The sequence below is a fragment of the Heliangelus exortis genome, chromosome 9 (assembly GCF_036169615.1).
Source record: "Heliangelus exortis chromosome 9, bHelExo1.hap1, whole genome shotgun sequence".
In the NCBI taxonomy this organism is placed as follows: Eukaryota; Metazoa; Chordata; class Aves; order Apodiformes; family Trochilidae; genus Heliangelus; species Heliangelus exortis.
In genome coordinates this window covers 22,774,383-22,790,979 of record NC_092430.1, presented here as the reverse complement: position 1 = coordinate 22,790,979, position 16,597 = coordinate 22,774,383, and the positions used below count along the sequence as shown (strand labels likewise).

The following is a 16,597-nucleotide window of genomic DNA, read 5'->3' as shown; positions in this document are numbered from 1 at the left end:
TTCTTGGTTTTTTCATACAGTTTTGACACAATAGGTTCAAGAGTAACCACTGCATAAATCCCCCTTTTCTAAGTTAGTTCCAACTGAAATTACTGCCTGTCCTCCAAACCAATATTAGGAGATTCCTCCTGAAAAAAACCAGGAGTTGCTTTGTGTCTTCATCCTCCTGAGCCTTTTTTCTTGTACTATTTTTTTTTTGCAATCAGCCTTCCCGTGCAAGGCAAGATTTTCAATTTGCTGATTTTCTTCCTAAATGTATGGAGCAAAGAGTTGCTTAAAGCCTGAATCATTTCTTGTAGTCTTCAAATAAAATAGGCAGACTCTGCTGAATATAAATATATAAGTTGTTGCCCTTTTCCTGAAGGAATAAGAGACAGAGCAAGCAAGCACATATCTCCCTGGAGACAACTGTAGAATTCCACTGTTTATTTCTACCATGGCAGATCTTAAAAGTGTTGTTTTTAAAAGTCAGAACAACTACTGTACCACTGATACTTTTTCTTTGCATTTCCTATTCCTACTCAAGTACTGTGTAAAGAGGGAAAAGTTTGTTCCTAAGGTATTCCAGCTTTCCAGCACAGCTGAACAGAAAAAATGGGCTGGATTCCTTCTCACCCTGGTCAAAAAAGAAAATACCCAGGTACCTGAATATAGATGGGACGGGTCCAAAAGCTTCCTGAGGACTTTTGCTTACTTCTTGTCATCCTGGCAAAGAAAGTTTTCTGCTAATTCCTTTTTGGAGTGGGTGGGAAAAGGGAATAATTTTTCTTTATCTCCTTGGTTCAACACTTGTTAAGAGTCAGTGAAAGGGCTGCCATGGACTTCACTTAGTAACTTAGACCTGGAGCTTGAAACTTTGCTCCATTTTCCATCTGTTGCTAAAAACAGATAAACCAAAGCCACAAGGGAAAGTCAGTCCTTTGAAGCTGTCCTGTCAAATTAGAGAGAAAAAAAGAAAAAAAAGCCAAACAAAAGATGAAATTGAAAGATTTCCCTCCACTCTACCTGTCTCTTCCCTCCTTTCACCTGCCTGATCTATCAGAAGATGCTGCCTGGCTTTATCAGTAGCCATGACCATGGATCCAGCCCCAGCATAAGCATCCCCCCCAGCCACTTCCCTGCAAATTTCCATGGGAAACACAGCTTGCTCCATGCTCCTAAACCCCAACTGTGGCCAAATAATCAGGCTGAGCAATTTGACTCCGAAGCTGCCTCTCTTGTGCCTGAACTTCATGTTCCAGTTACTTTTTAAATATCAAAAAGGACAAATCTGAAAATAAACTTCATCTCCATAAAATACAGAGTGCAGGTTGGTTGGTGGAAGCATTCATTTCCCAGAGCAATGTGAAATGCAAAAGAGTTATGGCACACAGACACAAAAATGCTCTTTCAGAAGTATAACCTTTATTTTCTATTCATGAATACTGTGATCCAAAGTAAATCTCTGTGTACACAGCTTTCTTTATAGGATTGAAAGTAACTGCATATATTTGGGGGGGGGGGGAGGGAATCAATAGCCCTGTGAACAGATTTCTTCAAAGAGTAAATAAATCTGCAGCTTTTCAAATCATTTTGTAGGCATCCAATGCAGATTCAAAGGATGCCCTGTGAAAACAACAGAGAATATATTTCAGTATTTGCAAGGCAGCTGAAGATGCCAGTACAAAATGCAAATGTGCTGTGATCTCTGCCCCGTGCAACCTTACAGACTGCAGGGCAGACTCCTGGGCTATGGATCTGTCCCTATTATGATTCCACATTTGTTGCCAGACTGGGTTCAGACTGTTTCAATTCCCTGTCAGTATCAGTTCTGATCAAATCATTTGATACAAAAAGTGAAATGGATCCATAACAAGAATTAATGCTTTGTTGTCTGAAAAACTATTCCAACAGTCAATTAAAAACTCCAAAGTCTCTAATTGAAACTTTTTCTTTTCTCCAGGAAGAGAAAATTAAAGCCTGTTACATAGTTAATAAATCAAAGCCATTAATAACTTCCCCTTTTCTCTAAAACTCATTTTATTCATGATAGACAAATTGAGCCAAGCCAGTGTGCAGAAAGCACTTTAAAACACCTGTCAATGAAATACTCTTTCTACAAAGCAAAACTCACAATAGCTTGCTGAAAATTGGTGTCACTCATTAAAATCCTCTGCAGACATCCTGTGCCTTCTGCAAGTCCTGCCTGAAGCACAACTTGCTTGGCTCTTTTAGTCACTGTGGATCTACAAGAGAGATTCCCAGCTTTTCTCAAGGAGCTTGGGTTTGTAAACAGGCATTACAAAAACTCACAGCTTCATTTCTCCTTTTTTTTTTTTTTTTTTTTTGCACCAAGCTGCTTTGTGAGTCCCAGCCTCTTTTGCAGAGAATTTGCAGGTTCATACAATTTTATTCTAACGGGGGAAATTCTGCCATCCCTCATCTTGATAAAGAGAATCATGTCCCAGAGATTAATCACTGAATTTTCACTAAGGCCACTCACTGACTAATGATCAAATTCAACAAACAAGGCAGCAGATGGTGGCCATGTGAGGTTCCTGGTGCCTCCTTTAATGAGCCCAAACACAGCCCCTGCCTCATTTGCACATCCCAGCCACTCCATCAAGGACTTGTCTGAGCAGAAAAAATGCTGCCTAATTACAGGGCCAGATCCTCAGCTCACCTAAATTGGCTTTGCTGCTTTTAGATGGAGAAATCTGTTGCACCTAAATATTCTGTTTGGGATTTCTGGAGGGGGTCTGTGGGGCTGCAGGATCATCCTCCCTTTTTTCAGGGAGCCCTGGGGCTCCTACAACCTGTCCCCCAGCACCACTGGCAATAAATCTTCTCCCCCAGCTTCCTCAGGATACAATCAGCAGCCTGAAGAACAGACCCCTAAAATCTCCATAAGCTTATTGTTCCTTTGACATATCAGTGACATTCACAGTATCATAAGACTTTCTCATTTTAAATATTTAGCTCCTTCCAAGCAGTCAAACAGATAAGTATCCTGGCTGGCATATACACACAGTAGATCACCAAATTATTTCTTACAGCCCTCCTGGGGGCTGTGTATGCTGAGACAACTGCATTCCTACAAATGGGCATAAATATCTGCATTTATTTACCCATCATACTGACTGGGGAGTTAGGGAGTGGGAGCCAGAGTGAGAATCAAGTAGAGAAAAATGGCTTGAAAAATACTCTCAGTACATTTCCTTCAGTGGAGTACTTGACATTATGTCTTGTCTACCATGCTACAGTTTAGTGTGGGCAGTAATTACAGATTTCCAACTGGCATGATGGTTTTATATATTAGGTGTGAGACTGCAAAGACTGTTAAACCAAGGAAATTTTCAGGCTTTGGTTTGCCTGCAGGGTAGGGCTCTGCACGACTCAGTTTCAGGAGCAGTTAGTGTTATTTATAGCCCAGAACTAAACAAGGCAGAAATTAAGGGAATGCTCCTCACCAAAGGTAATGATATGAAAATGCTGCTGTAAGTCTGTGAGAGTCAAGAGAAGCAATAGCTTTGAGAATATATTGGAAATGTGGAGGTGAACATAGTGTGAACCACCTCAAGGCTGCTTTTTGTCACTCTGATGGGACTGAGTCCTGAATAATCACACACAGCCCAGTCTCCACTCAGCTATCACCCAGGATATATTATATGCCCAGGAAAATATAGCATGTCACCTCCAGTCCTCAACAAAATCACTTGAATAAGTTGCTTTTTCACCTGACGTGGAGAGCAGAAGCTTTGGAGGACTGAAGAGCTGTTTAAGAAGGGCATTTCCCACGCTGCTATTCCAAACTTTTCCCCTGTAGCTCCCTGGACTAAACAACACTAACTGTAAATAAATCAGCCAATCTTGAGCCAAATTTACTGGAAAAAAAATATTGTTACCAAATCTGATATATATACATTTGCCTTATGGACATTCACCATAGAAAGGTTAACAGAATTTGCATTCCTATATGGGTGGTCACTGAGTATCACAAGAGGAAAAAAACAGTTTTTTTTATAAAAATCAGATTATTAGAATACTGAAGAAGGTTTTCTAAAGAAATAAAGAGTGGGTCTTAAGGCTTTTGCTGTTCTGTATATTGTTAGCAGCTCCTCCTCCCCCACCATTCCCCTTTTCACCCTTGGAAGGGTAGAGGTTTCGTGCAGAACAAACCAGGTCCAAGGGTGATGCAGAGCTGTGCTGGGAATGCAGAGCTCTGTGTTACCAGGTTTACATTTGGGACCATGTCAGAAATGCTCAGAGCTGACTGCCTGGAGCCTCTGAACCAGTTTCCTGCCCAGATTGATTCCTTCAGTCCTGGAGACATGAGGCATTTCTCAGTGCCCCTGTTAGCAGGAAGGAAGGGACATTCTCCAGAGCTTTCAGCCCTGCCTCCTTGGAGTCAAGACATGAGTTTGGGCTTCTTGCAGTGCCTGTGGAGTTGCCAGTTCTCTATTGGCAAAAACTGAACTTGCAGTCTATCAAAAAGCACCTAAATGAAAAGGCTGAAATGCTTTACCTGGTGTCTCTGCCACGAGCTGCTGAGGAACACAGGGCCAGTAAGGCAGGGAGTTATTTAAACAGCTAAAACCACCCTGATACAAATTGAAATCAATGAGGAGTAAAGATTACACACAGCACTGCATTTGACACGTTTTAAAATGTTGTCTGGGTACACATTGTGCTTTCATACCTGCTGAAAATATTTCCATATCCACCCAGCTGCCTTTTTGGCCCCTCTCATGTAAACCAAACACTTCTCCACGCTCCTTTGGGGAACAAGAAAAAAATGCTTATATTTAAAAAAAAAACAAACAACAAAACACAGGACCAAAACTGTCCACAAACTCAATATAAATATATATTTTTCCTTGATTCTTGAAATGATGGGGTTTGGTCAGGACTAGTGAGTAATACAGCCTGGCACCTCGGTCCCCATGAGAGAGCCAGGCGGGTGTGATAATGAGGGGATGTTCCTGGCTGAGCTATTGGGTTATAAAGGTTATAAAAATTCTGCTATCTGTAACCAGAGCTGGTGGCAGTAAAATGCATGCAGAGGGGGTGAGACTGATACAGACTTCTTCAGCTTGAACAGAAAATTGCTTCATGTTGTTCAGGTGGAAGGCTGTAATTACCCTCGTAAAAGATGCCCGAATAAAGCAGCCACAAAGAAATGAATCCTGTCACACCTTACTGCTGGAGAAGTGTTACATCAGGGCTGGCTTAAACATGATTATTATTTCTAATGGGCTGAACTGAATTTGGAACTGAGCTGCCATAAAAATCCTGTCTGCTGACAAATCAAAGGATAAAAGAGAAATTGCCACGAATGCTGTTTCTCTACCAGCCCTACAGGATTCAGGTTCTTATCAGGGCTATTACCAGTGTTATGGCTACAGTGACCCAAAGAGATATAGGATATATATGGAATTAGAGCATCTTATATCAACAGAGTACAAAACCATCCTAATCTCAAAAGATATCCAGATCTACAACAGAGATGTGTAGGTTTTACCACCTGGAGGAGAGGTGTTGATGCTTTCCCAATGATCAGTGCTTAGGAAGGTGGAGGTACTTACACAGGATTGTATGGAAGGCAAGGAAGTTGCAGTTAGACATTTAACTGATAAAATTCCTTCAATTTCTGTTCATCTGTTGGTTGGAAAGAGACAAAATCAGAGAGCAGACTTTACATCTCCCCAAGGGACCACAATTTAGCAAGATCATGTAGGATAGAACCTGTATAGGATGCAGATGGATAAGGCAAAGTTACAGTCAGGAAAACCAGAGAGCTGTCTTTGTGTTTATGATAGAAATGATCACTAATGGCAACATTTTCTTTATTTTTACCATTTGTTTTTTAGGAATAAAAAAAAAAATCAGACAAGCGATGCCATATGAAAAAAATATTAGGCTGGTAGGGAGAAAAATAGACTGATCTTCACCCAAATAGAGGCCTTCCAGCCCTGCCTGATGTGAATTCTGTGATGTTATTTTGAACAGTGCAGTGATGCTCTACTGTCTGTAGATTAACACTGACTTTATCCTCACCAAATAAAATTTCATTTAAAAGAATCAAACCCACATCTGCAGTTGGCAAGAAACAACTCACTGAAAAGACACCCTAGAAAATAAAAAAAATTCAGAGGAGCTGAAGTCACCAAGGATGTTGGTGCACCAGAAAGCCCAGGGGAACTGACTGCTTCCAGAAAGCTCAGGTAAAAAGTACTCCTGGGGTTCCAGAAAGTCTGCTGACAGTTAATTGGGATTAATTTAATCTTGTTGTCACTCACCCATATTCTGGCTGTAACTAAACCAGTTTCCCAGTCTCCTACTGTGCTCAATGGAGCTCCAGAGAATGGTTCATCCCACCCACATCATCTGTGCTGGCTGGAGACAGAACCTACATTTGCTGGAGACATAAAGAAAAAAAAAAAAATCAAGACAAATATTTAGATGATTGAATCTGGGTGAAGTTTAGACCTAGCTGTCAATGGAAAACAATGTAATAACAACTATTACACTCTGTTCATTTCAGACAGCATGGATTCAGAGGTTCAGAGAGAGTTTTCTCTACTTAGGGGTTCTCATCTTGCAGCTGGGGGTTCTTACATGAAAGCTTTGAGTCCCATAAATACAAAATGCACAATATACAGGGAAGTAGCATGTACCAGTGGTAAAAAAGGGCATTTTTCCAGTATATTGCCAGTACTTTGCATCAAGCATGTTTTTGGCCAGAACTGGGTATTTTCCTTGCTGAAGTTATATCCTCAAAGGCCCAGAAAAAACATTTGTTTTGAAAGTTTAAAAAAAGCCAAAGACACAAAGGCAATTTGTTCCTTTTTATTCCTTATCTCACAGTGAACAGCTGTTGTGTAAGTTGTCTCTTTAGAGACAGGAACATCTCTATGCTTTGAATTTCTAAATTTACAAATGAGACATTTGAAAATTTCCCATATTTTCTCAGATTAATACTATTAAAATTTAGCAGAGAAGTGCTGATATGACCCAATAATATGATAGAAGATGTAAATTTTATCCAAATGTCAATGTTTCTATTTGCACAATTCAATGCTTTGAAAGAAACTCTTCTTTTTTTTCAGGTAATCCTGTGCATTTTATAGAGCTCTAGAGATACTTACCCATCTCTCTTGAGGAGGCTGAGGAGCAAGGTAAAATTCAGGTAATTCATATTCCCCCTCTCCTCAATCAGTGCTCATCTATGCTCAAACACAGTCACATTGGACACAATTATTATTTATTTTTTCCATGTATAACTGAGTTTTCCCTCCAAAGTCATGCCAAAACCCAATAAGAAAGGGTCTGTGCCTTGCCACGTGCTTTTCCAAAGCTGGTGTTCATTAATTTCAAGTCTGGCTTCTACAGATTAAAACAGTTTTTCCAAAGGGGAAATACTGGCAGCACATCTCATTTTACATGCAGTGTAATTCATGCAGTGATAATTCCTGTTGACAGGGAGTTCAGACAGGACATATTTCCCATTGCAGCTGGAGTGCATGTCACCTGTTGGTTATGCCAGCTCTGCATATTCCATGCAGGAATCTCTTCCCAAGGTGTGGGACACATTTGCATGAAAAAACTGCAAGAAAGATTTCCCTTGCTCTATCACCTCTGCTGGAAACACTTGACCTCAGCTTCAGGACACCAAGTTGAAACTGACTCTTCCTAAAATCTGGATTTCCCCTAGTTTGTTCTTTGAAGAGCACCACCTGCTTTTTCTTTATTGTAATTAATTAAGATAGAGCTATGGGTTTGTAATCCTACTTCTTAAAATCCCAAATGGAAGGCAGGTATAATATGCAGAAGACCTGAAGTTCTTTGACAGAAGTTCTGTACTTAGATTCTAAGTTCTAATGTAGCATTAAGAGAAGGCTCTTTACCAGGAAATGTATATTATTATTATTATTATTATTATTACTACTAGTCTTTATTAGGGCTTCCCACTTCTCTGAAGTAATTTTCCTCTGAGAGCCAAGAGTTTAATTCCCATTTAGCTCAGCATCAGCATCCTAGACAACAGGGAGAGGTGTAAGGGCATAAGCTTGATCTTGGTTGTGAGATGGAGATCAAGGCAGGAAGAACTTTTAAAAGAGTTTGCCATTACCTAAGGAATTTTCTGCAGATCCCAGAAATACTTGGGACTGGGACATTTGATTTAGACTGCTGCATTTCCTACACACCCAGCTCCCAGCTGTGGTAGACTCAGTCAGTCCTTCTGTCCAGTCCCCAGGATAAGGCAGATAATCAATGGGTTTGGAACCAAACCTAGTGAAATTTTAAGCCTCACCAAAAAAGTTCAGCAAGAGCAGGATCTAAGGAGCAAACACCACACTGGGAACCCCAGGACTGATTCCTCAGCCAGTTCAGCTGCTGAATTTGGGCATGATTTTTATTAAGCCAGAGTTCTCCCCACAGTCACCCTTTGCTCTGCAGCACCATGAACTCTCTGCAATGGATTTTCTGCTGACAGCTGCTGATATAGATGATGTGTCTTGTAAGGAGCCAGTGGATGAAACTGGATGTGTCAGAGCTTGCCTCCTCTCAAGAAGTCAGTTTGGTTGTCTGTTAAAAAGAGTGTGGTGTGTGCACTTGGGTAAAAAATTCACAGCTCTGAATATTGGCTAGTTCTTTGTGAACCTGCAATTTTCACCAGGACCATATAATGCCAAGGCCTGAGACTAAATCCTCCTGAGCTCATGGGTGGGGTTGCAAGATGGCCATGGATTTCAGGACATTAAAACCCTGATAATTGTTACTGCTTTTTAACACCCCAGTGCCCGTGCAGAACCCAGCAGGTCATGGTCCTTACCCACAGAGCTCCCCTTTCAAAACCTTGATCATGAAGTGATAAATGTATTAACCAGCTCTTACTGATGAGTACTCCAACTAAATGCCTTGCTTTGGTTTTCTAGGGTCTCATCATACCCAGGGCACAGCATGGCATAGGGACTGAAGGTCAGATAAACCCATTCAGCTCAGCTCCCTGGGTGGTTTCTGATCAAGTCTCTCTTATTTAGCTGCCTGGAAATAACTGGGTAAGAAAAGCAGCATTTCTTCCATATGCCACACAGTTTTTGGAGCAAGATGTCATGGTTTGTGGGTACCATCGAAAGTTTTAGATGAGCAAGGAAATCAAACTCCATTTTCCCAACATTTTCCCATCAGCATCTTTCTTTGCAGGGCACCTGAAAGCAACAGGCTCTTGTTTTGGCATGTTGTATTTGGGTAAAACTGCAAGAGAAGCCAATAACTTGAAAGGCTAAAAGAGGACAGGTTTTCCTCCACCTTTACAGCTCCACTTCTGCTCCTGGTTAAAAGCCTCATCTCACTTGCAGTGCCAGAGTGTTAAAACTCAGCATCCCCATGGCAACCAGTAAAAAGTTTGATTTTTCTGCCCACTGTCAGCAAGAAGATAGCAGTGGATCCAGTGTTTCAGCTAATTACCTAGGGGGAAGCACAAACTGTGAGGAAATATAAAGCCTTGCTACACACATCTTCATTACAACCACCTCACACGTGTCTGCTCTGAACTTAGAAAATACTAAAATCTGAAATGCAAATCACAGAGGAATTGGCACCCATTTGCCCCCTTTTGCATTTCATGGAAAACATTCCTGATCCCACACAACTAAAGTTCCTGGGAAGAGAGCAGACTGGGTCTTCAGAGCCATCAGCAGGGGTGACACAGGGCACTGCCACAAAGCCACCCAGTGCCAGTCACAGTTTGGGGACATGTCCGAGAGGAGCTGTTTGCTGGTTAAGCTCCTCTGCCTTCTTTTGCCTGGAAAACTGACACCTCAAATAATAAATCACCAGTCCCTGAAAAGTGAAATTCCAGGAGGCTGAGCAGACAGCAGCTGCACTTCAGAATTCATCACTCAGATCAGATTTACAAGTGAGGGGAAATTTCACTGAAAATCCACCCTGGCTCTCTCTGTGTCTTGGGCAGTGGACGTGAACTTGCTCAAAGCCAACTCCAACCCCTGCCATCCTTTGCTGCAAACTGGCAGCAGAAAGTTGTGTCTGATCACTTTCAGTCTAAAGGCAAGAAAACATCCTGCAGTGCACCAGAAAAGGTCATTTCTTTTGCAGTTAAAGCCCTATTTTTATAAACCAAACCTATTCTCTCCGTGCTATCTCATCTCACAAATAAAACATTCAAACTGCACTGGCTGCTGCAAAAATAATGCAGGGATTTTTCCTGGAAGCAAATGCAAAATACCTTCCAAACTCTTCATGCAGGTTTCTCATTGTTTTGCTATTTTAAAAGTTTTATTTTTTCATACACAATTTTATTTTTTTCAATGCAATTCAAACCTAAGAAAAAATTCTGTTTCTCACAGCCAATGCAAAAGCAAAACTGAAGTTGTATCAGCAGCTCATGTTTGATTTTAAGGCCATAAATATGATACTGATCTATTCTAGCAATAACTGGTCAAAACTATCAGAAATAATATTTTCTTGTATACCTGTAAAGAGCTTTCACTGCAGTGAGGCAGTCTGAAAATGCCCTTTAGAAGGTCTTATTTAATTACTTAAACCTATTTGAGAAGCATTATTCTTCATATTTATCAAATTACAAAACTGCTCCTGCCCTTAAAAACATCTCAAGGAGAGCAAACCCCAAACTGTTTATCAGCAAATTTCCTGTTAACACAAATGTTGGTCATTTCTTATGCATTCCAAGCTCTTTGCTGATTATTGATGGATACTGAGAGGTTACAGATTGCTCAGAAAGGGAAGAAAGGGGTAAAAAAAAAAGAAAGGATTCTCATGTATTATGAAATGATGCACTTTCCCAAGAATATCCTGGTAAAGTTAAAGGGGAAAATAGAACATGGGAGCCATCACAACTCACCACAGATATTTACATATATACCTAGTGCTTTATGAGCAACTGGCAAAACCAAGAGCACTGAAAAGCACAATCTCACAAAAATGAGAGAAAAAAGAATTTTGAAACACTAAAAAAAAAAATTTAAAAAATGCAAGGCACACCATAACCATAATCAACTTGTCAAAGAAAGAAAAAAATCATTCTGTAAGTGCTTTAGGAGTAAGAGGAAAAGCAGGGGAAAGCACTGGTTCATTAGAGAGAGGTTAAGGTTTTGGCAATGCCAACAAGGCCAAAGTGCCTGATGCATAATTTAATTTGTCTTATTAAAGATGACAAGCAGGTGGTTAACACCAATGACAAAAGGTTAAGAGGTCTCCCTAAAATAGGTGAGATCATAACCTCAAATTTTTAATAATTCTAACTGAGAAATCATGGATATTAGCTCAACAGCAGGAAACTCTAAAAGGCAATGGTTTTCCCTCTCTGAGAGAAGAGGGAAAAAAAGAAGTAAGAAAAGAAAATCCCAAGAGCATTACTTCCATCTCAGAATAAAATAAACAGGAATAATATCATTTTTTAATTGATAAGCAGTGAAGGGTAGCAAGAGGTGAGCAGTGGCCCTCAGTTACTCCCCAGGAACAAAGCACCTCCTTTCCTTTCACTGTGACACAGCAGAGAGAAGCAATTAATTTCCTTTATCTTGATTTTAGGCAGGCATTTTCCTAATTAGCTGTTAAGATGAAAGTATTATAGAAAAGAAATAAAGCAGGTGGATAGCTGCTGTGATTTACTACCCAAGTGGGAGGGCAGGCTGCAGCACAGAGTGTCAGCAGGTTCTGGTTCTATTTGGTGCCTTCATTTCCCATCTGAATGGAGACAGAGTTAGGAATCAGGATCATTTTACCTGTTGTTTTCTTGCAAAACCCAGGTGTTAAGGATATATTGACAGACCTGCAAGATTTGGGAAGCATCAGAACTGGTAAAGCTTCCCCTGCAACCCCAGCCTGGTGATGGAGAAGTCCAAAAAAAGCTGTGGAGCAAGGAGAGCCAGGAGGCACAGGTCTGTGGTTCTTTATCACTGAGGGAAACAAGGAAAAATCTGACAGCAATCTCCAGTTTCTTCCAGTAAAGCCAAAAAAACCCATTCCCTTCTGTGGCCCTTTTACCCCAACATCAAGACCAAGCCCTGTATCTCCTCCTTATCAGCTCACACACCCACTCAGCCTGTACCTGTGGTCCTGTAAGATCTCACAGGAGGTTGCTACAACCTCTTCTGGCTCTAAGCTCCCACTGCTGTTTTTCTGTCAAGGTGTGATCCATCTATTCCAAGCCAGAGACAAACAATTTCCCACTTCCATGCTGGCAAGTGACATTTTGATCCAGCACCCCAAGACAGGGAAAATCTTTCCAATACCCATCTTGCTCTTAGAGCCTGATCCAAAATACAAACTGCCCTGAAGATGATGGATTTCAAGTGCACCAAAAGCTATTTAGGAAGACAATTCAGCTTACAACTGACCAGCAGAAGCTCCAATGATTCTAAAAGCTGTTTGAGCCCTGAGTGATGGCTGACAACTAATAAAGGGATAATTGCAAACCATAAAGGCTCTTAAAAAAAGATGGCATTAGTGTCTCCATTACTGAAACAGCACACTAACTTCTTGTAAGCAGAGGCTAAAACAATCTTAACTTTTAAAGCTTTGGGAGATGTAACTGAGAAATTTTTCTTGAACCTGAAAACACTTTCTCCAGAGGGAGAGGATTCTGACTTGTGCTTCAGACAGGTGGGCACAGATGGATGGCTGCAAACTGGATCACTGACAAAGATGACAGCAAACTGGATCACTGACTGCTTTGCTTTGCTTTATTTTCTCCCCACTTTTTTTTTGTTTTGTTTTTCAACTCAGATTGTAGCACTGCTGCTGTGCTCTAAACATTCATTTGTAAAAAAAAAAAAAAAAAAAAAAAAGTCCCAATACCCTGTATCAGAACACAAGATGCTCTAAGGTTTGCATCTCAGGCAGGAGATAAAAGATGCTGTTTGGGCTGAGCTCTAGAAAATGTTATCAGAGGCATTTCCCCTGTACAGCAAGCAGGGCTCTTCATTGAGATGCAGGTAGTGCTTCTATCCCAAAGCCTGCAGTGCCTCATTAAAGTGCTGTGAAGACAAACAACACTCCTGCTGCATACCAAGTGGTGTTACATTTAACTGAATCATTTTAGGGTGAATACATCCAGGTCTGCCCCCATCAGCCACTTTGCAACCAACCTGCTGGCAGGAATGGACCCGTGCTAAGTCCGTGTCCTGCATGCTTCAGAATTAACCTCAGAGACAGGGAAAGGGGGTGATAAAGAGGAATTTTTTTATAACCAAGTTTATTTGTGGTTGGCAGCCACATGAAGACTGACTTTGCTCAGAGATAACCCTAAAACATCCCAGATTAGGATGTTTTATTTCTATTATAGCTGTTACGCTGAAGCACAGGACACGTGAAGTTTTTTTTTTCTCTCTCTGGGACACTGAATCTTTATCAGAAGCTAAATTCCTTTCAAAAATGAAAGGTTTGAGGACATCAGCCAGTGTGCCAGTGTCACTAAAGTTTGGGAGAAGCAAACTACTCATATTTCTCTCCAGGGATCATCACAAAACAGACTCCCTCACTACAAGACAGTTTTCTGTCCAAAGTAAAAAGTTTGTTTCTTTCCATCCCTCTGAGCTTTCTGAAATCTCTTCCAAGGATACACTTTCAAGCTTTTTTTCTAGGGAAATGCAGAAATGTGCTTTTTTTTCCTTTACCTGCTCAAGGCTGAATTGCTCAGACACAAGTTACAGCTTTCCTGCTGCCTCTGACCCTGCTACTGCTCTCTTGCTCCATTTCCAGTCTCATCAGCTCATTGTTAAATGAGATAAAGAGGCATCCCTGAGCTTCATTAAAAGAGAGAGAAGAATGGGGTTTCAGATCTCTGGGAACAAGCCAGCAATCTTCTGGATGCACAGCTGATGCTGAATGCCCCAGATCCTCAACACCTGTGAACACAATAGAGAAATCCCCAATTATCTCCAGTTTTTGCTTCAGGATGAGATTCAGAAGCTCACACTGCAGGCTGCCTGCCTTGCTTATTATTTTCCTCATTTGCCACTAAACACATTTGGGTTTGCTTTATAAAAAAGTTGTCAACCACCACCATTTTCCATTATTATTTGTTTTGTATCAATAGCCAGCACTGTTGTACTGTTACTCACCATGGGAATACACAATACATATAGATATAGATAGATATAGATAGATAGATATATAGTTATAGATTTATAGATATAGAAATATAGATATATATAGATATATAGTTATAGATTTATATAGATATACAGATATAAATATATGGATATAGATATAGATATAGATACAGATACAGATACAGATATAGATATATCCCACTGATAATCCTGTCCCAGCACATTCTATTTTTTGGCTTTCCCATTTCTTCACAGCAGACCCTAGATCTGTCTTTCAGAGGGGACTTGTGACACAGGTGACACAGGCAGTGGGGACACCTGCATCCAAAGATGTGGCTGCAGGGTGAGTTGGGAGCTCCTGACCCTGCTCAGCCCCTGCCAGACATTGATTCTTAGAATCATAGAATCATAGAATCCTAGAATGGGCTGGGCTGGAAGGGAGCTCAGAGCTCATCAAGTCCAACCCTTGCTCCACTCCCCCTCTGGTTCCCAGCCCATGGCACTGAGTGCCACATCCAGGCTCTTTTGAAATAGCTCCAGGGATGGAGAATCCACCCCTTCCCTGGGCAGCCCATTCCAATGCCTGAGCACCCTCTCCAGAAAGAAATTCTTTCTCATGTCCAACCTAAACCTCCCCTGGCACAACTTGAGCCCTCTTGTGCCCTCTTGTCTTGCTGAGAGTTGCCTGGGAAAAGAGCCCAACCCCCCCCTGGCTCCAACCTCCTTCAGGGAGTTGGAGAGAGTGATGAGGTCTCCCCTGAGCCTCCTCTTCTCCAGCCTCAACACCCCCAGCTCCCTCAGCCTCTCCTCATAGGATCTGTGCTCCAGTCCCTTCCCCAGCCCAGTTGCCCTCCAGGTTCTTGAGAACCAGGTTCTCTTTGTCTAGACAGATTTATCTACTGTCTGCTCAGAGAAAGGGGGAGGAAAAGCAAAGAGGTGATTTATCCAAGGTCACCAAGTAGATAAAGGGCACTATTTGGGATCTCTGTCCTCTTTCTGATCTCCACAGAATGTCTCAGCTAATGAATCCCACTCATTTCCCCCTCCACAGTCCCTACTTCTCTCATTTCATGTGTCTGCACTGGGATAAATTTGTCTCACAATCAGGCAAATGAGAGGAAGCAAAGCCCCAACACCTGAACCCCCTTGCTCTGGCATACAGAAAGAAATTGGAGTGATCAGAGAGAAGCTGAAACATCAGCACTGGCAGAGCTACCTTTTGCAAGGGTCTCCAAAGACCTGGGGATGTTATCCAGCAGCTCAGCAGCCAATACAGCTGCTTAGGAAATGATATGGTAAAAAAAAAAAAAAAAAAAATCTCCTGTGGGATCGTGCAGGGGCTGATGCAGGAGACAGCAGCTTTGGCAGAAATATCAGGGTCTGTTGTGCAGATAAATGAGCAGGCAATCTCTAACCTAATATTTACTTGGTATTTTGTAAAAGGCTTTTAAATACACCTGTGGCAGAGGCAGAGATTTTACTTAATGAACTAGCCCATTTCTCAGAAAATGAGTGGATGACATCCACTTGAAATCTAAACATTTATTATAGTGGTAATAAGAACTAATGGGTTTCCTTTTAATTCCACCTTCAATTACCTGAAATTTCATCAAATGTTTTCCAAACTGAATCTTCCCTTTGAAATCACAGTCACCAGTGATAAATTCACTCCAGTGGGTACCATACCTACAGGTAAAAGACATATTGGTACAACACACAATTGTAGCCACATTAATAAATCCTGGTCAATTAATACAGACAATTAATTTTAAGTTGTTTTAGCATAACAAGATGAGTTGAGAGGAGAAATTAAGAGCACAAACTCCCTGGGCAATACTGAAACACGTGGTTGTAAACGAGACTCACTCCACACCAGCATGAGAGAGTTAATAACACTGGTTGCACTTGAAATAAAGGCATTAAATAGAGAACTCTATGCAAAAATTGAAACAAAAAATAAAATTCAATAAATCATTCACACAGAGCTAGGGACATAATTAAGAAAGATATTAAGCTTCACCTGAAGGCTGATACCAAGACCATTGCTGGGTTTCTTATCTCTTACTCAGAAAAGAGCTAATATCTAATATTTAGAGAATACACTAATTATTCCCCACAAATACATTGTTACTCTACAGTAGGAGAAAGGGATCAAAATTAATAATTACCAAAAAAATCCCCATGTTGTTTTTCCTCCTTAAAACCCAAATGCATTTTTAATTTTTGCTCTGCAGCCAGCATGGAAAGACAAATGAGAAACTTTTAACAGCCTGACTGTTGCTTGAGGACTCAAATCTTCAAGGCTGTAAAGCAGCATTTATGAAAAGTTGTGTTCCACGAGCTGAGTAATTTGCAGTTTGTTAGAAAGACATAAACTCATTTCTGACTCAATCATATTGCCAGCCATGCTCCTCAGAGGATGTCTGACTAAAAGGTGATGTTAATGCAATTTCCATAACATCAGACTATGTGACAAATTAAAAACTTCATAGAGGAGAAATCCAGGGAAAAGGAGCAGG

General features: G+C 40.9%; 1 long non-coding RNA gene across 1 annotated transcript; it reads right to left on the bottom strand.

Moving 5' to 3' along the window:
• Nucleotides 1–1,384: 1,384 nt before the first annotated feature.
• Nucleotides 1,385–6,968, bottom strand: LOC139800048 (uncharacterized). The gene is made up of 2 exons (XR_011727558.1): nucleotides 6,279–6,968; nucleotides 1,385–5,637 (listed from the first exon to the last, which is right to left on the bottom strand). It is a non-coding gene; the product is annotated as an uncharacterized lncRNA (long non-coding RNA).
• Between the last annotated feature and the right edge of the window lie 9,629 nt (nucleotides 6,969–16,597).